Source organism: Sorghum bicolor, chromosome 2, assembly GCF_000003195.3.
Source record: "Sorghum bicolor cultivar BTx623 chromosome 2, Sorghum_bicolor_NCBIv3, whole genome shotgun sequence".
Classification (NCBI taxonomy): Eukaryota; Viridiplantae; Streptophyta; class Magnoliopsida; order Poales; family Poaceae; genus Sorghum; species Sorghum bicolor.
In genome coordinates, this window is record NC_012871.2 from 48,891,552 (window position 1) to 48,912,441 (window position 20,890).

A 20,890-nucleotide genomic window follows, 5' to 3' on the forward strand; every position below is an offset into this window, starting at 1 on the left:
TTCATCATCTGCTAGTTCATAATCCTCGGCGATGTCACGTGGGAACTACTGTCTGAAGAAATCAAACTGAAGGTGTTTGTGCATATGGACGTTGAGCCACATGTCAATAAACCACCAAGGACCTCCTAGGTTGCCGATGGGTTCACCTAGCAGAAATTTCTCGGCTACTTGGTGAAGGAGGTGATAGACACAGCCCAGCAGATATCGGCCAAGGGGGAATCGGTTACCATTAGCTAGTCTTTCTGCTGCCGATAAGTAAACAGAGGTTGGACCTACCGATCAGCCGCAAAAGATAAATTTGTCTAACCACATGTTCAGAAAGATGGTGTGCTCTCTCTAACCAACCGATCCTGTTCACTGAGATTTCTGGATATATCCTGACCAGCCGCCGATGTTGCGGGTTTCTACTTTATGTTCAGCTTTGCAGCCGAAAAATTGGCCATCATTGGCAGTTGCGATGTCCAAGCCAGTGAGCATGGCGAAATCAGCAAGTGTAGGGGAAGCTGGGCCATGACCAAAAATGAAGGCATTAAAAGTATCTGACCAAAACTATGAGGCAGCTATCAATATTGATTCATTCGTTTCCATATCGGCAATGGAAAGCCTGATACATTGGTCTATTTTGTGTTCACCCCAATATACTTCATTCGTTTTGCTAACCCTCAGGAACCAATCTTTCCATCCTTTGGTGGGATTTGGCCAGGATCAGAAAGTATCTTTCTATAGATCTATAGAGAAGTTCTCGGCTCTAAAAGGAATTCTATTGGTTTCTGCATCGATTAGATCGGTGGGATCTAGATTGCCCATTGGACCGAGACATTGGAGGTGGGGTTGTTCAGTAGCGATAACAATTTTCTCACTCAAATCCTGAAGTTTGAAGATCAAAAGAATAGAAAGAAAAGGGGGAGAAGATACTAAGTAAGTAAACTTGCAAAAAGGTTAAGGATTACAGTAAAGGAAAGAGAGGATGGGAATGGATTAACCTCAGGCACGGTGAAGTTGACAGCCATTTCTTCACAAGGAAGAAGTCGAAGACTTGAAGATTCTAGGGGAGGTTCTTTGTTGCCGGAGTTCTTGAGTTCTCCGTCAATGCCGCCGCCAGGAGGTAAATTTGGGAATGGAGGATGGTAAGGTGGAGAAAGAGTGCTGAGGAAGGGAGTATTTATAGGTTGAAGTGAGCAGGGGTATTTTTGACTTATCTCTTTATCGTATCCGTGAAATTCGAGGGTTTTCAGGTGAATATGGTAACTATTCACACGGTAATCAATGGATTGTATAGGTGATTTGACAGCAAGTAATTATGATTTTAGGAGGTATTCCACTATACACGATCTTTTGGTCGGCCCATCGGCAGTCAACCCTAAGAGAACAGTTGCCGATGAGCGTATTTCTATGAGATTTGAATCGGGTGGTTGAGAAATTCAAGGTATTTAATGGAGATCAAAATTAAGGTTGTTTGGATTTGGTAATTAATTGTTACCAGAAGGAAATAATTGTGAAAAGGTCATCATTATCGGAGAGAATTTTGGAGCATTAATGATTTCATACTTCGAAATTGGGGGGCATGTGTTGACACCGTTTTTGGACAAGAATTGTCACAACCAATTTTAAGGATAAAATTGAATGCAAAACCTTATATGTGCCTAGAGATCAATCACACATAAGCCAACAAATTATAGGGAGTATCACCACAAGTGTTTATTACATAACGATATTAACTCAGAGTCTTTACAAATATAAAGCGGAAATAAAAGATAACTCTTGCATGGAAGCTCCATCACATAGGCACGTGAACTGGTTGACCACAAGACTAGAAATCCTCAGGGAAGTACTGGTAGTAGTCATTACCCAAGCCATCTGTTACCCATCCGGGATTTTATCCAAATAAAGAAAATAAACAAGTGTAAGTACACTTCGTACTTAACAAGTGTAACATGGGGTTCATGAGGCTCAAAGACTAGACACTGGTTCAACTGCATGTAGCTTTTAGTTGTCACAATTTTAGCATATAAGTAGCATCAAGTTGTCAAGACCCAAAATAAACTCATGATCAAGTAAAGTGAATAAAGAATAGCATAAACAACATATTAACAATAATAACATTAATGAATTGCCATTAGTGATTATTTATTCTGTATTGGTCCAAGGCCGCTCGTGACCGTCAGCACGGCTGATATATCAGTTTTACACTCTTCAGAGGTTGTACACTTTCACTGTGAGTTGTGATTTACCCTTTCGCCCGAGGTGATCAACCCCTTAGCCCACTCCCAGGGAAGACCGACAGGGTTCAGTATGAAGCCTTTCAAAGGTTCGTCTAACAAGTTACGGCCGCTTGGTTTCGTTAGTCAGTCTATGTGATCCACCCACAGGAATCCACGGTCTGCTATCCCCCATTTGCACCACAAGGGTAACCACTAACAAGCTAGAAAAGGTCCTTATACTGAGCTAAAGCCAGAGCCATGTAGCCCTCACAGTTGTATTGTATGTCCTGGATGGTCAGATACATATAAGTCCTTATGGAGAGAAACTAGAGCACCATAAGATAGCCCAATGCTCTAGCCCTCTTTTCCAAAGTTGCTAAAAAGTCATCTTTTAATGTTTATTGCATATTCCATTAATCAAATTACAAGATCATGGTTTAGTGGAGCACTAGCATAAGCTACCCAATACAAAACCATAGGTGACAAGGTATAAGATCAATACTAGGAAATCCTTATCAAGGAGACACATGCAATATGAATTGTGTGATTAAAGTTATTAGGAAACAAGGATGATCTCATGCTATACTTGCCTTGATCACACTGGTCCTGCTGATCCTTCCTGCTGATCCTGCTCGTAGTAGTACTCTTGGTCACCCACGAACTGCTCACCGTCTAAACGCAATCACCACATCAACAGCAATCATCCAAAGACAATCATACAAAGCAAATGTTGGGTATTTTAAACGCAAACAGAAAAATCCGTAAGCGCACGGATACCGGTGTAGCCTTCACCCGGGAGTATTCCAGAGTATCGATTTTCCACAGGGAACGTGAGTGTACTAATTAAGATCCAAGATCGCCCAAGGATAACTATATAATTATTTTTGGTGGGAAGAGAGGAAGTTTCCTGAGAGTTCTCTAGTTGATCTAAGAATCAAGAATTACTTCAAGATTATCTATATCGGGACATTAGAGCACTAACCACAGAAAGAGATGAGAAGGGGGCTAGGAAGGTCTGACTACGGTCCTACAAACACCGATCCGAACGTGGTGGAATACGTCGACCGTTAGGGCTGTCACTACCCTAGGGCTACCACAACAATCCGTAGGATTGGGTGCATGTCGCACCCGGTTTTCCAAGGAAGACCAAGCGCTAACTATATGTGTGCCCAGGATGTCCACACGACACATATAGCGACAAATATGGAGAATATCAAGAACAATGCTTTATTATATATCGGAACATAGTTACAACAATGCTTACATCATAACAAAGCATAGCGGAAACTAATCCTAATCTTCACTTTGGGTCTCCATTTTCCACAGGGACGGTTGACTGGGGGTACACTCGCCTAGTACTCCTGGAACATCTCAGGGAACTCCACCTTTGTATCACCATCTAGTACCCATCCGGGATTTTTGATTGTTGAATGTAAAGCAAGTGTGAGCGCACCATACTCAGCAAGTATAACATGAGGGGATGCAAGGCTCAAAAGGCTTGACTTGGTTTGACTGCGATAAGCATTTTAGTTGGTCATATTTTATTATTATACCTATGTTGCTAGGTTATGCTTAAGCTCCCAAGGTGAGAAGTATAATTAACATCAACATTACTCATCACCCAAACCATCCATAGAACCATCTATCTCAAAAAGGATCCAGGCCGCTCGTGTCCGTGAGCACGGCTGATATATCAGTTTTTCTAACTCTGCAGAGTATGTACATCTTTACCCATGAGTCGTGATTGCCCTTTGCTCGAGGGAGCCAACCTCTTGACTCACTTCCAAGGTAAGTCGGTAGGGATCACTACGTAACCTTTCACTAGACACCCTAACTAGTTAGTGGCCGCGAGGTTTCAATGGCAAGTGTGCATAGAGACCTCCTCCAAGAGGCACATGTGGTCGCGACACTGTACACACCAAGGTAGGAGCAAAACTATACACCACGAGGCACCCCCCTCTTGCGCCTTTCGGTAACCACTAACAAGCTAGAGACGTACTAGATACTTGATTAAGATCAGAGCCATGTGATTCTCATGGTTGTACTGTAAGTCCTGGGTTGCCGCTTTAAGATTCAGTCCTTACGGAGGGCGGACTAGAGCACCCAAAAAGGCCCAATGCTCTAGCCCCCTTATATCCATGTTGCTAGAAAGCATCATTATATATTGATTCCATAATCCATTAGTCAAGATTAACTTTATATAGTTGGTTGATTGCAAGCTAAGCCAAACTAACCATATGCATAACCCAAAGGTAACAAGGAATACAAGTTAACAAAGGTTCTAGGTATAGTCCTTATAGGTTCATCATTTTAGACACATGCATATGAAAAGGTGATTAAATGGTTATTGGGTAACAAGGGAACTCATGTTACACTTGCCTTTCAAACACTTGTTGATGGTTCCACTTTTCAAAGATCTGCTCCTCGTGTAGCTCCACTATAACATCGATAGCAACCAGCACAAGCATCATACATAAACCTAGAAACAATACACCAATCATTACAAAAAGAAGACATAAAGGTTTTAAACACGTAGTGCTTCTAACTACGACCGTTGAGCGCAAAAACAACTAAACGGAGCTATGGTTTAGAAGACATGAAAGTTCAAAGGTAGAAGTTGGTTTAGATGGATGACATTGTGAAGGATGAAGTAAGCATATGAAAATTCAAGAGCTAGGTAACAAGAGATGCCTATGAGAGCCTGATGAGATGGAACATATACATGGCAAGGGCTACACAATAGTGAGATGGTATGGTGAGATACTAACAAGAATATTTATTTCTTGACATATAACATGAAGACCCAAAAACAATGGTGGTGGTTGGCTAGGATCGAATTTGCCAACAACGAGAAGATGATGGATACAAGGCGAAAGGTGAAGATGAACCTTATAGTGCAGGTTTGGCAAACTACTGTAGGATATGATGATGATCATTTGGATTGGTGAAATGGATACTTTGGAACATATTTAGACAAGTGGCTGCAGCAGTGTGAATGCTACATAAAAGGGTAACATGGCGAGACACCGGTGCACGTAGGTTGTGCACGACAGCGGACAACAACCTTTATGATCACTGATGGTATACTCTTATCAGCACATATTAGCAATCCATGTCGTGGGGTCTCTACAGACCGTATGAGTTATGTTCTAGTAAACGGGAATGGTGGTTTGGCCATCTGTTAGCCAGAAAACGCAAACATAGGATGGGTGACATGGCTGATTTCTGGACAGCAGGAGTAGCAGTTGCCATGGCCTCGATATCTCGGCCATTATGGCACTTATGGACAAGCCAACTCACAGAAGTATATGCGAGTTCATGATACACAAGTGGGTAAAAGGATTTGACAAACGTAGTAGTGGATTTTCGGGAACGTACTCGCCAATCGGCTGCAGCGCGGCTGCAGGGCAGCAAAGACAGCGAGCACAAGAAAAATGATATCTCTTTTATCTTGAATCCTATTGCCATGAAATTTCTTAGGTGTGTGTGCAAGGATATAAAACACACTGTGGTCGAACAACATGGTCAGTGGAGCGAGGGAATAATGGGAACATGCATGCCAACCGGCAGGAATGCTGCTGCAGGGCAGCAGGGACAGTGAGCATAAGAAGAAGTGAATATCCCTTTCATCTTAGATTCTATGGCCATAAAAATTTACAGAGACGTGGGCAAATATATGATACATTTGTGGATCCAAGGGATTGTCAAATGGAGTTGTGGATTGCCCAGAATATGTATGCCAATCGGCAAGGGTGCTGCTGCATAGATGCAGGAGCAGCAAGCACAACGATATCAATAACTCCGGCACCATGGCTCCTATGACCAAACTGATTTGTAGAGGTGTGTAAAACATCAAGATCTATATCATGATCAAAAGGTTTGATGACTAGAGGCATGGATCACTGGGAATGTGAACGGTAACCGGCAGCAGCACTGCTGTCCAAAATGGACAGCAACACAATTGCAGTGATACTTTGCCGGAATTCTATCAAATATGAACTAGGGTGCGTGTATTGCAATTGGGATCAACATAAAAGATACAAATGATGTTGATTGCTCACATTGGACTTTCGTGGTGGCAAGGAGGAAACTATCAGTGGCAGTGACAATGAAAGGTAGATGCAGGGCTGCTGCTTATGTGTAACAGCAGGGGTACTACAGCTACATCTTGGCGCCGGAGATGATCATGAGTGCATCCTCAAAGTCCTGTGATGAGAGAAGATCAAGACAGGGCTGATATGAATCACACATAGAGAGAGAGGGTCGACCTTGCTGTTTGTTGAGAGCCAGCGGCAGCGTCAACGTGGCCACTGGGATCGATGCTAGCAGCACGTTCATAGAGACGACATAGATAATTCGACCTTCGAGATGATCTGCACCAAACCAGTGATCAAGGAGATGGATGAGCGAGGGAGGTGCAGCAAGATCAGAGATGGAAGAGGGAGGGGCGACCTCACCACATGCTGTACAAGAACGGTGGCGATGACGACATGATATGGCAGGACAATCGACTCGCATTGCTGCTGATCGGAGTGGCTTCTATCGCAGCAGGATGATCATCACTCCTGTTACAGGAAAGGAACAACAGCAATGATCTCTCCCAAATCCTTGCTGTGTTCTTGGGAAGGAAAACAAGAGGATGAATTCAGTTCTAATCACCGATGCACTCTATTTTGATGGAGAAGGAGAGAAAGGTAGGGAAGAGAAGGGGGCGCCCATGGAGCTGGAAAGGAAGAGGATGAGGACTGCTTCTCTGGTGCTTGCGTGAGGGAGAGAGGAGAGGAGGAGGCGCCATCTGGTGGAAGAAGAAAGAAATAAGGGGACTCCTTCCTGGTGCTTGCGTGGTGAAGAGAAAAGAAGAAAAATATAGCTGCCACTTGTTGCATGGGTGCATGCAATTGAAGTGAGATAAATTGGAGTTATCAAGAGGGGAATGAAGAGGGGTGTGCTGCATGGTTAATGCGTGAGAAATAGAGGAGAGAGTGGATATTTCATCAGCTTTCATTTTTGCATTTAGGGAGTGGTAAAGAAGAATAAAAATGGAGCTTATAAAAGGAATTAAGGGTGAGGGCTGCTGTTATTTTAGATGAGGGAGAGAGGGCAGGCGCCATCAGATTGTGTGTGAGTGAAAGGAGAACAAGCATGTTGCTGCATGCTTGTATAATGAAGAGCAAGAAATAAATTGATGCAATGAAGAAGAATTCTTAAGAGAGTTTTGTCAAAAAAAAATTAAGAGAGGTAAAGAAGAGGTGCATATATTTTTGCATGAGAGTAAAGGGGAGGAGGCGTCCAGGTGATGGTTGTGCGTGAGGGGGAGAAAGGGAGGGGAAGATATGCCTATGGTTTGCTGCATGGGTGCATGCAATTGAAGAGAAATAAAGTAGAGTAAAATGGGTGCTGTCAAGAGAGGATTAAAGAGATGTGTGTAACCCAGTGAATTAAGGGAGAAGGAATTTGATGCTGCTGCTGTTTTTGCATGTGAGGAGAGGGAATATGCGCCAGAGGTAAAAGATATGCTGCTGATTATTTGTGCATGCAAGAGGAGGCAGGTGGACTAGGTGAATAAGGAGGAGTATTATGTATTGCTTTTTACTTTTGCATGAGGGTGAGGGGATTGTGCGGCAAAGAGAGATGAGGGGGCTGCTGTGTTTTAACTTCAGCATGCATACACTTGGAAGGATGGAGTAAAGGAGTGTTGCCAAGTGAGGAATAAACAAATAGGTGTGACCATGAGAATGAAGAGAGAAAGAAGAAGATGTTACTTCTATTTTTAGATGACAGGGAAGAGAGCAGGCGCCATAGAGATGAGATCGAAGGGAGATTTCTCCACATGAAAGAGATAAGTGAATTAAGGGGCTAAAGAGTTAAATGTTGCTGTTATTTTACATGAAGGACAGGCGTCATATGGAAAAGAGAAACAGATTCATGGCTGCCATTACATACAACTGATGAGATGGGATAAAGATATACTTGATGGAGTCAAGGAAATTAATAGGGGAATTATCTTTGCATGGAGAAGAGAGGAAGTGTTGGTGTAGCTGCAAAAGTTAACTGTCCATGCATGGTGCTTTCCACATGCAGTCAATAAGATTATTAGTGAATTGAAAAGGAGGAATTAGTTGACGAAGTTTGTGCATGTAGGAAAAGATCAGGTGCTGTCCAAGGGGATGACGACACATAGATGTGAGGAGGGCTTCTATTTTCCTTTTTACATAAAAGAGAAGTAGAGAATCGTGCATGAGGTGGGAGAGAAAATGGATGTTTTGGGCTGGTTTGGACTTGATCCAAAGCAAGACAGGGAACTTGGCTTGATCAAAGTGATGGCAGAATTGTGTAAACAAGGTGGTCATATAATTTAGATTTAAGGGGTTGGGAGGACTTGATCAAAAACAAGTAGGAGTCCAAAAAAAGGAAGAGGAAAGCGAGAGAGGGAGAGGGTTAGGCTAGGGATTTAGTTTGTGGACAAAAGATTTGATTAGAACTTTTAGATATTGGTTTGATGTTTGGAAAGATGAAGTTGGGATAAACCCAAGGTGTATCTTGAAAACAAACAAAATTTATTTTTCAAGCATAAAAACTATGCAACGGCATGAATGCAACAAACCACTATGTTGAATTGCAAAAAATTTTAGAAACCCACATTTTTTTGACTATCTAAAATATCAACAACATATCTAAAGTTGGAACATTTTATAAAAAAATAAATTCTTTGTCTTTGTTTGTAGTGTTTTCTAAGTCATATCCCAAAGTTAGAATTTTGGGGTGTGACAGTGCAATTCCAGGTAATCGCAAGACTAAACACCACGTCTAATCTATTAATTACTACTCTAGCGTTATAAAGACTAGAGCACTTGATGCAAGCGGGAATCCAATAAATAACTTGAATGTAAATAAAAGTAATTAGAGAACTCAGGAAATATGAATTGAAGAACCTGGAGAACGATGAAGAACGAACCAGTTGCTGCAAAAGTACAATGTTGAGGAAGATCCGACAGATCCGGCTCCTCCTCCGCTCTCCTCTTCTCTCTCCCTATTTTCTAGATTACAACTAGAACTAACTAGAACTAGAACTAGAGGAACTAGAACTAGAACTAGATGAACTAGAACTAGATCTAGATGAACTAGAGGTAGAACTAGAAGAACTAGAGGGATCCTCTCTACTTGGATGAAGAATTGAAACCCTAGCTTTGATTCTATAGAAGAGGTATGATCTCCAGGGGCCAGGGGGGTCTGGTTTTATAGTCCCTTCAAGTGAATCTGGGCCGTCGGATCAAACCGACATTGATCGTGTGGTTTTCCTTGAAGTATTAGGTCGGTGGAGCATGATCCCCGAACTTCACCCTGATTGGTCCAGGGGGGAGGGCGGGCGCCCTCAGGACTAGGGCGGGCGCCCTGTCCCTGAGGCCTCTCGGCTTCCGCTTCGGTCCCGTGGCTTCTGGAGTCTTCTAGATGATAGAAAATTGCGCGGCACGTTAATATCTCTATGTAAACCCGACGTGTGGGCCTTTCCTCCATATTTCCTGATAACCCCCTGCAGAAATAGACAAACACCAAAACTCGTGGAATTCTGTCAAATAAAACCCTAAGTCTAGGTGTTGGTTGCATTTGGATTCTTTTCTATGATTAATTGATGGTTAAATATGTGCATTAAGGACCGTCAACAAGCTCCCCCAAGCTTAACCTTTGCTCGTCCCTGAGCAAAGATGAACTCAAGAGTTTCTGCTGTGGTTTCATAACTTAAAGATACACATGCGTTTAAACAAGATCTCATCTCTGGTTATAGTAAACTGTTAAGACTTAAAACTTACTCATTTACCTTTCACCATGGGACTTGTAACCGTCACTTCTGTCTTGAGTAGTTAAAAGATAGAACGGTCTAGTCAAGCACCATGTCTCTTATTCTTGATCAGCTATAGCTCTGGAGTTTTTGTAGATTTTCAAATAAAACTCAGAAATTCCTTGTATGACTCTCTCTAGTCTCTCTTTTGTGGTATTTCTGGATCCTTTCCAAGGCATTAATGGTGTATGCCTTCTCTCAAAGTATGTGGTATTTGTGGTATGAGGCATAGTGACATTGCCTTTTCTCTCACCCTACTCTAACAAGGCTTTTGATATCTGGAGCTCATAGGTGGGAGACAGCTAATACATACTTACAAGACATTTATTGCTTGATCAAACCATGGATCTAGAAGAACAAGTCAATAAGTCAAATCAAGATGTGCATGTGTGGCGAATGAATGGTGTATGGTAATGATGGTGATAACAATGGTGAAAGTCTAATTCTACTTTTGCTCTTTTGAGAGGATACATACCTTTCTTGCATTTAAGGCTTTTTGAGGAGAATGAGATGCTCTATATTTTCTTTTTCTTTTCTCTCAGGTGGGTATCTTGTACCCCTAATTCTACTGTCGGACACATGTCCATTTTTACCTCTCGTCTCACTTTTTCTTTTCTTTCGAGGTTCCGGGCACTTGCCCCTTTTTATTTCCTCGTATCTCTTTTTTTTTCTCTTTTTTTTTTCTCTCATTTTTTTCTCTCTTTTTTTTTATTAGAGCACTCATCTCATGAGATAATATAGCAAGTGGTAGTAACAAGATAACTTGAGAATTTATTTCATAGGGGAAAAATAGAAATATTTTTGGCTATTCTCTCCCGGATTAGGAGTAGAATATTTTTGGGTGGTTCTAGAGATGGAAATGGATGGATATATGTGGATGCGTACTTCCGGAGTAGAAGCAGCATGTATGAGTGAACGTGCAAGTGAATCTTGATTTTAACCACATGACAAGCTCCTAAGGGTCTACACAGCTTGACCGCACTCAATGCTCATAAGTAGTAAAGTAAATGTGTGGTTCATAGTCTAGCAAGCATGTATATATGGTTGTGGTAGGAATTTAAACTCTCATCATACAGGAACTCATCATGCAACATTTTAAAGATTTTCAAAGATAAAATTCTCCAGAATTCTAGCATCTCTAGGAACAGATAAACAGCAGCTCAACCTTCCCATATCGTATCTGTTAACGACTTAGACTTTAGATCAAGTACTCTCCCCACAAGTTCAGGTTTAGAGCAAATCTTAATTAATAACAGTCATGCCTAAACTTAAGAGAGATTTCAATTTTTAGAACTAGTCATGGCAGAGCAACTATTCATCATTTCCATGTGAAAGCTTATCATGAGGGTTCATAGCAAACTTTATTTATTTATTTATCAAACTAAGCAAAGATATAATAAGCTCAAAATCTTTATTTGGATTTTTATGATTATGCATCTTTTTATTATTTGAGTAAAATATAAACGTGAGTAGAATACTTAGCTGGATAAATGGGGGTGCTCTCCCCCAAGCTGGATTTTGACATAATTTCTTCTGATGTAGCTAGCAGGTGGCGGAGGTGTATTTGAATGTCGGCAGCACTCTGACAGCGATTAGGATGTCCTTCGTCTGCTAGTCTTCTTTGATCCTTGAATTCTGTGGAGCTCAAATAGACAACAAAGTTTTGTGGAACTAGTTAAGTGTTAGCATAAATATCTAGCCTTTATCATGTTGAGCCTCCTCAATAAATGTTACTCATTAGTAGGATCATAATTTTATTTTTATAGGACAGGAATATTTTTATTTTATTTTTATGCCACCACAGTGAATGTACTTATGGGTTTTATGCCATGAGCATACTCACATGGGGCTTACTATTTTTAACATTTTTATTTTCTTTTTAAGATGATATGAACCTGATTAACTAAGCAAACTATTTTAAATAATTGAAAGGAAAAAAAAGATAACTACCAAGTTTACCTCTTGGCAAGGCGTTCGGTGTTTTTTAAGTCCTCCGAACGGGACTCTCCGTTTTCTCAGTCGTCCTGGGATTCGCTGGATGGCGTAGTCAGTGGTTCCGGCAGCGCCTGGTCTTCATGTATAACTATCTTCTCTCTCCACACCTGACATGGTGCTACGGTCTCCTCAGGACAGTTCTGTTCAAGTTGTATGTCTTCAGACCTTACCACTTCTCCTTCATAATCCGCCCATTCGTCCTTTATAATTTGCCTACTCTGGTTGTGGTTGCGTCGTCTTCTTCTTGTCCTGACCTGCTTAGAGTCTTTCAACTATGTAGTTAAGGTTAGTAAAATAGTGGCGTACCTTTTCAGAGGGGAAGTGCATGTGGACTCCGCCGGTTCCAATGTAGATGATTGCTTTAACGGTGTTGAGGAACGGTCTTCCAAGGACGATGGGTGGATTGTATTCGTCTTCTCCCATGAAAATAACCTTAAAATCATCTGGAGCTGAATGTATGTTGGTTGTAGGGGCATGGTTCCATGCAGGAGTTGATAAGTGACTGCGGCCATTATGTTGATGTTAGATCCGGTGTCGTAGAGTGTCTTCTGAAAAGAATATCCGTTGATTGTGCACTCGATGCTTGGAACACCAGGGTCGTCCTTCTTGATCAAGAAAGGTGACTTGAGTTGACGATCTTGACCTCCTTGAGCTGCAGTGACCATCTTAGCTAACTCGGTACACATTTGCTTATTCCTATTCCTCCTGTTGGTCCTCTTCCTTGGTTCATGTCGGGATTGCTCTGAGATTTGTATAGTCTTGTTTTTGAAGGAAAACATCTCCTTCCTTCCCTTGATGTAGAAACTGATCTTGGCAGCACTAGCGTAGATGATAGCTCCCGAGGTGTTCAGGAATGGCCTCCCTAGAATGATGGGTGCCCTCTCATCACTACCAGTCTCTATCACCACGAAGTCTGCTGGAGCGTATAAGGTACCAACTCGGATGTAGAGGTTCTTTAATATTCTCTTTGGGAAACTAAGCGTACGATCTGCAAGCTGCAAACACATGGCTGTTTCTAATAAAGGATGTGTAAAGAATTTTTCATAGAGTACCCGGAGCATAATGTTGACGCTGGAGCCAAAGTTGCAGAGTGCTTCTAGGAGGTCCACCATGCCGATGGAGATCGGGATGACGGGACGTCCTGGATTGTATCTCTTAACCGGCAGAAGGTCAGTAATTACTTCCACAACAGGGTTACTCTAGTAATTACATCCTCAAGCATCTCAGGGCAGTGATTGCCTGAGTGTCTAGTATCTCCAGTGTGTTTGTGCTTCTAGATCTAGGTTCTTCACTTGGTGGAGTCTGGGAGTTGTAAAACTCCTTCATATTTTGTTTGAAGTATACCTGCTCATAAAGACAAGGCAGAGATCAAGTGCATGGGCCCTGTTGGTGGAAAACACCAACAGAACCAAAAGTGTATTTGTTCTTCTCTAACCTTATGCATAGTGAGCAAGACAAAGTTGATGGATAATAAGATCATGAGTGTAGCATTTAAAGCATTTGTCAGATCAGATCGCTCAACCTAATGGAAAGATAATCTATCTATATTTATGTTGTTTATATCTTCCAAAGTTTGAATGTGCAACATTTTAGCTTATATGATTAGGAGTGTGGAATCACAACGGTGGAAGGACTAAACATGTTGAATCGATTGGGTTGGTTAATCTAGAGTTGTAAATCATACATGTTTGTCTCTTTTATTCATGTGAACGCCAGAACCAAGGAGAAGCTTATAAAAGTGATAGTCAAGTACCTTAAGATGTTACCTTACTTGAAGAGTGATGGTACGGTATCTCCTTGTGGAAGCTTTCCTTTCTTAGCGGTTGTGCATCGTGTTTGTAGCACCCTCCATAGATCATCTCTTGTGAGCTATGCCTTCCTTGTGTAAATTGTTAAACTTCATGTGCCTCTCTCTTTGTCAAAAATGTAAGTGTATCTCAGGACTTCCCAGGTCGATAGTGAAAGTTTTCCTGCAGGGGTTAGTCCAACAAAATATCCAATATCTACTATAGCATACTATTGGCTCAAAAATCAACCTAGACACCATGTCTAATTTGATTTAGGAGGGCATTTTAACCTAAGCACCATGCTTAATTTAAAACCCCTTGGTAGTAAGATCATCATTCCTAAACTAAGCACCAAGCTTAATTAAGAGATAAATGAAACTACTCCAAACCTAGACATATACTAAAGCAAATAAATGTGGTATGAGAGCTTTTATAGAGATCTACTCAAGTAAAGATGAAGTAGTGTGATTAGTATTTAACAAATTGAGCATGCCTCAAAGGTAGGGACAACCAACATAGCAACATGGCAAAGGATGTTTTTATGTAAAGTACTCGCCCAAGCTTGAATTTTGCAAAATTCAAGTTTGGATGAATTTAATTCAATGTTGTATGATGATTGGTTGGACATACCTTGTGCTTGTCATTCATCCGATCTTCTTGCTCCAATCCTGGAAAGGTTAGTGACAAGAATACCCGAAGGAATATTTTTACAATTATCCTTATATGCTCAATACACAAGGTAATGTTGCAAATAATTAAAAGTTTATGTTATGGTCTGATCAGTGCTTGTTTTAGGACACTAAGCTTGTCCTTGGGAAACCATCAATTTATGTCAGTGAAGTGGTTTCCCCTCCAACGCTGACCTATATCAAGATCAACTCAACGAGATCTGCAAAATTTATTATAAACATATGCATCGACAACCGCCCTTTTAAAGCTTTTATAAATAGAAAGGAAGAGGGGGTTGGAGATCTCGAATGTGGTGATGTTGGAGAGACCAATGGATTGTGAAGATGTTGCATATGAGCATGGAGTAAATGAAGTGGCTATGAAATAAATTCCATGCTCATTAATGCTTAGAGTGAAATCCATGTGGTACGGTGAAAATGATAAGGTGAGTGTGGTAAAAAAAGGAAAAGAAAAAGGATATACGGACGACTTGGTTCGAAACTAGCACAGCTACCGTTCCCCGACAATGGCGCCAGAAAGCTTGTTGGGTATTTTAAACGCAAACAGAAAAATCCGCAAGCGCACGGATACCGGTGTAGCCTTCACCCGGGAGTATTCCAGAGTATCGATTTTCCACAGGGAACGTGAGTGTACTAATTAAGATCCAAGATCGCCCAAGGATAACTATATAATTATTTTTGGTGGGAAGAGAGGAAGTTTCCTGAGAGTTCTCTAGTTGATCTAAGAATCAAGAATTACTTCAAGATTATCTATATCGGGACATCAGAGCACTAACCACAGAAAGAGATGAGAAGGGGGCTAGGAAGGTCTGACTACGGTCCTACAAACACCGATCCGAACGTGGTGGAATACGTCGACCGTTAGGGCTGTCACTACCCTAGGGCTACCACAACAATCCGTAGGATTGGGTGCAATTCCAGGTAATCGCAAGACTAAACACCACGTCTAATCTATTAATTACTACTCTAGCGTTATAAAGACTAGAGCACTTGATGCAAGCGGGAATCCAATAAATAACTTGAATGTAAATAAAAGTAATTAGAGAACTCAGGAATTATGAATTGAAGAACCTGGAGAACGATGAAGAACGAACCAGTTGCTGCAAAAGTACAATGTTGAGGAAGATCCGACAGATCCGGCTCCTCCTCCGCTCTCCTCTTCTCTCTCCCTATTTTCTAGATTACAACTAGAACTAACTAGAACTAGAACTAGAGGAACTAGAACTAGAACTAGATGAACTAGAACTAGATCTAGATGAACTAGAGGTAGAACTAGAAGAACTAGAGGGATCCTCTCTACTTGGATGAAGAATTGAAACCCTAGCTTTGATTCTGTAGAAGAGGTATGATCTCCAGGGCCCAGGGGGGTCTGGTTTTATAGTCCCTTCAAGTGAATCTGGGCCGTCGGATCAAACCGACATTGATCGTGTGGTTTTCCTTGAAGTATTAGGTCGGTGGAGCATGATCCCCGAACTTCACCCTGATTGGTCCAGGGGGGAGGGCGGGAGCCCTCAGGACTAGGGCGGGCGCCCTGTCCCTGAGGCCTCTCGGCTTCCGCTTCGGTCCCGTTGCTTCTGGAGTCTTCTAGATGATAGAAAATTGCGCAGCACGTTAATATCTCTATGTAAACCCGACGTGTGGGCCTTTCCTCCATATTTCCTGATAACCCCCTGCAGAAATAGACAAACACCAAAACTCGTGGAATTCTGTCAGATAAAACCCTAAGTCTAGGTGTTGGTTGCATTTGGATCCTTTTCTATGATTAATTGATGGTTAAATATGTGCATTAAGGACCGTCAACAGCAAACAAGCCTATAATTAGAACAGTACACCAACAGTAATAAATAAAGATAAAAAGTTTATAAAACGAATCTACATCGCTCTACGATCACACAGACGTAAAGTACACAAAAATCGGATCTAAAACGAAGAAGTTATGATATAAATAAGATTGCCTTCAATAAAATAATAGATTAAATCTAAACTCAGATTTTAAAAAGTTGGAAACATGTATAATAGTGCCACTAATCTATAGATTACGCGAAAACGAATCTAATGCAATTTGAACGGATCAAATCAGAGTTAAAGCGGAGTTTTTATGAGTTAAATAAGATCAATGGCAAAACTGTAATTTTGAGAAAGCGGATTTTGAACTGAGGAGGCGAAAATACGTTGTCGGGTTTAGAAGACGTATTCGGGCAAAACCGCAAAGGACTGCGGGTTAAGTCTTTAAAAAGCTGGGGTTTTTTTGCAAAACTCACGGCCGAAGGGGTATCCTTCAACTGGGGCCGTTGGACGCGAATCGGTGGCTCAGATTAGATCGCGGGGTGGGGTTAAAGCCGGCCGACCGGAGCTGAGGTAGGCCGCGGCACCACCATGGCCAAGTTGGCCGGAGTTGGCCAATCTGGTGACTCAGAGCAGTAGAACGCGACTAAAAACATGGGGTCGCTCAGGAGCTCGGTGCGAACTCACCAGGGGCAAAAACCGCGACGAAGAGAGGCCTCCTAGGGCTCGTGACGACGAACGGCGGCCGGCGGCTCTGCAAAGAGGTTCGGCGAAGGTTAGGCAAGCGTAGGAAGCAAAAGAACGCGAACGAAATGTCTCGGCGACTTCGTAGAGCAAAACCGAAGCCCGGCAGGACACTCACGGGAGCTAGGACGCGTCGCAACGGCGGATTGGCTTCGGCTCGGATCTCGTCGGCGATTTCTGGTGAGAACTTATGCAGCGGCTGGCGCTGGGATTGAGTAGGGGGCTTGGCGAGGGTCGGGGCGAGTATTTAAAGGGGGTAAACATGCGGAGCAAGGCGCCTGTGGAGATTACGCGCGCGGCCGGTAGGATTCGGCTCGAGTCCGGTCCGGACACGAGGTAGGGGACGGCCCTAACCGCTGGGTCCCACCTGGCGGTGTCCCAGGGCGCGGGTCCGCTCTCTGTCAGCGCCTGCAGCGAGGAGGAGAGGTGCGGCTTGCTGGGCTGCGCTGCGTGGGCCAGGAACTGGGCACTGGGCCGCGCAGAAGAAAGAAGAGGAGGGGGAAAAGACAGGCCGCGGGGGGGAGGGAGACTGGGCCGACCCCAAGGGAAGTGAGGGAGAGAGTAAACCCTTTTTCCTTTTTATTTTCACACCTTTTCCTCAAACCAAATAAAAGGATTTTAAAACCATTTTGAATTTAAAGAAGCACCACTCAATAAAACATATGCAGCAGCATGGATGCACAAACATGTGTCTAAACCTTATAGTGACTTTTAATTCAATAAAAATTCATTTCTTACTACACTTTAGTGCTCACAAACAATCCAGTGAATCCGAGTCAGTCACTGGAACCACCTCTGGATTGAATCCACTCCTTTCCACAATCCACCTCTTCAAAAACTGCATTCGGTTTGACCTGGAATTAAACCAGGGATTGCATGGTCTGATCACCAGCTCAAAAGCGCATACATGTGCATGGTCACTCATTTTTTTCAAAAAAAAGGTGCACGGCACTCAGACCCAAAGTGCTAATATCATGTTTAAACATGAAAATGGTTCTTAGATCTAAAACATAAATTACAAAAATACCCAAAGATAACAGTAACCAAATCAAAATTCCGTTGAATACAAAAATCAAGAAAGAACGCATTCTAGTCTTCCATTACAATTTCGGTGTTGAAATACTCATTCTTCATGATTGTATGAAGCAAAATAGCAAGCTCCCAACAATAACTTTCAAGAACTGTCAAAGTCATGTGCCTGTTGTGCCTGCAGAAACCAAGCAAATCTCGAGAATCATCACAGAATGGAAAACAACCTTGAAACGAGTGAGTTTTTTTCTACCAAGCATCAACATGGAATGTAACATCTCCAAAAAGAATCTGAAAGGGTACTACATGGTACAAAATGCATGATGAGTTTGATGACCAATAAACAAAGGCCCTATCATGCAGACATTTTCAGGTTTCATGTATTCAAAGATGAGAAGTTTCAGATGATGGCAAGTAAACAATGTGATTTAGCCACTAATTCATATCATAATGCCAATTATTGCAAAAGGAACAAAAATGACATTAAAGGCGAGGAAATGAAATGGAGACTAGATTGCTTGTCTGTTGGTATGGATAATCAGGTGAGTACCAGTACCTGCAAAAGTTTGCAGAACATCTTCAGTGCCTTATAAAAGAAATATATAGTAACTGCACTGAACATTAGGCCCATCACTGCCTCTCACTCCCAGGGACATATCTATCAGCTAGCATGGTTGTAAAGCCTAAAAATTATCTCAAGCACTATTATATGTGAGCTAAAATAAGGGCCTCTTTTTAGCTCTTGCATCATATTACTCAGTATTAATAGTTTATTAGGAAAAGGTGCTTGTTGTTCAATGCTTCTTCACCTTGCAACAACCTAAAAACATCTGACCAGCTAGAAAAATCATATCAGAACTTGAGAAGTACTAATCATCGACAAACAAAATGTCAGGTAGGAGACCTCCGAAGAAACATGAAAGCATATGTCACCACAAATGCCATCCTTATGAATTCCAAAACTGATCTCAGAGAATTATCTTGTAAAGAAACTATATGGAGTAACTCATATAGCAAAGAAAGAAGTATGAAAATCCTAGTATCCTACGAGAACCAGTGAGAACTACTGATAGAGGTGCATAGATGCATAGAAATATTAAGAACATTGAACCTAAACTCAATCTAGATATATAAAATAAATGGCGTCTGCTAGCTTGTACCCAGCTTGTCATTCTAAAGTTAGATAATTAGAGAAATTGCTCTGGTTGGGGCTGTGAATTTGAAAATGAAATAGCAGTTTCTCTGAATGAGTAAAAACATTAGACTAAAAATTTAATATTACTACTCAATTTGCTCTTCCATTCTCCCTAGTAAATAGAAGTATTAATAATGCAGTCATATCTTGTCTTATTATCCAAATAAGAAAAGCTCAAGAAACTGAATCCATTGTCCACTGAATTTTATAAACAGATAATATAATTCAGCGTGACATCAGCCAGGCTAGCTTATATACTAGTAGTAATTCATACTTTACACAAATCCATGAGCATTAACAAGCCTAAAGGCCCTAGGCACGTGGTGCTATTCCGTAGGCTATCATGAGCCACACAGCTCAAGTATGCTTCTGCTTAGGATAAACTAAAAAGAAGTCTTATCAACTAGGCTCACCAGACTGTTGACAAAAGGTAAGCACTAAGCAGCTGCTAGACGTGCGACGTGCCTCGTTGTGGACGTCAGCAAGGAGTGACATATGTTCAGAGTGTAAATCAGGAACGCACCCGTGCGGCATGCCTGCTTGGCTGCCCATGGACCGTCCCTTCCGTCCGTGTGCGTGCAGGGGGAGAGGAGACGTGCGCCTGCGCTGCGCTGTGGATGCACTAGCCGCAGTTCCACCGACCACATCCACATGCCAGATCCCGTCGCTCGTCGACGTCACGCTAGAAGACGAATCTAGGATAGAGCTGCGCCACCGCTATCCCGGCCTCGCCACAGACCCGCTCCTGGGCCAACTTCCGGCGTTTCTCAAGAACAAGAACCCTAGCGCCGACGAGAACCCTAGCACCGGGAGAGACGAGAGCGAAGAAGACAAGGGCGATGCCTTACCTGTGAGAAGGTGGCGGAGAGCGAGGACCTTCGATGGGAAGCAGTCGCCGTCGCCTTGTGCCGTGCCATCGCGTTCCTCGGATGCGCCACGCCGTCGCCTGCTGCTCGCTTCTGCTCGAAGCTTTGTCACAGCCCGCGTCGCCAGGATAGATTCCGGACCTCAGAGGTCCTGCCTCCTTTCCGGGCCAAAATGTGGGGAAAAGGCCCGAATTGGCCGGTTTGTATTCTGGGCCATTTCTAACCGAACGGTCATTCTTGATCTGGCCTGGTTTGAAACGGGCCTATTCGATCCGGGTGGATCAGGCCACGATCCCGGCAGTTCCGGGCCAAAACAAACGAGCCCTAAGTAAGATCCTCTTTAACGGTCAACTCCTCTATCGGTATTTGTTCTTCCGGCACCCACAAACACTTTTTAAGCTGTGACACATGGAAGACGTCATGCACTCCTTTCAAACTTTCGAGCAGTTCCAATTGGTAGGCTACTTCCCCTCGTCTTTCCAACACACGGAAAGGCCCAATGTACCTTGGTGCTAACTTTCCCTTCATGTTAAACCTTCTCGCACTTCTCATAGGAGACACTTTCAAATACACAGTCTCCTACCTCAAAGGCCAATTCTCTCCTCCGTGTGTCAGCATAACTCTTCTGTCGGGACTGTGCTGCTCTCAAGTTCTCCCTGGTAACTCTCTCTTGTTGTTCTGCATCCCGTAGTACATCTGGCCCAAACACTTGTGTTTCTCCCGCTTGATTCCAAAACAACGGGGTTCTACACTTCCGTCCAT

At 42.5% G+C, this 20,890-nt stretch overlaps 1 long non-coding RNA gene across 2 annotated transcripts; it reads right to left on the reverse strand.

Moving 5' to 3' along the window:
* On the reverse strand, positions 4,299–6,913 carry LOC110433118. 2 transcript variants are annotated; one of them, XR_002450519.1, is made up of 4 exons: positions 6,659–6,913; positions 6,470–6,574; positions 6,263–6,407; positions 4,299–4,680 (listed from the first exon to the last, which is right to left on the reverse strand). It is a non-coding gene; the product is annotated as an uncharacterized LOC110433118 (long non-coding RNA). The 2 variants fall into 2 exon arrangements; XR_002450518.1 differs by lacking the exon at positions 4,299–4,680 and having other exon boundaries at positions 5,544–6,407.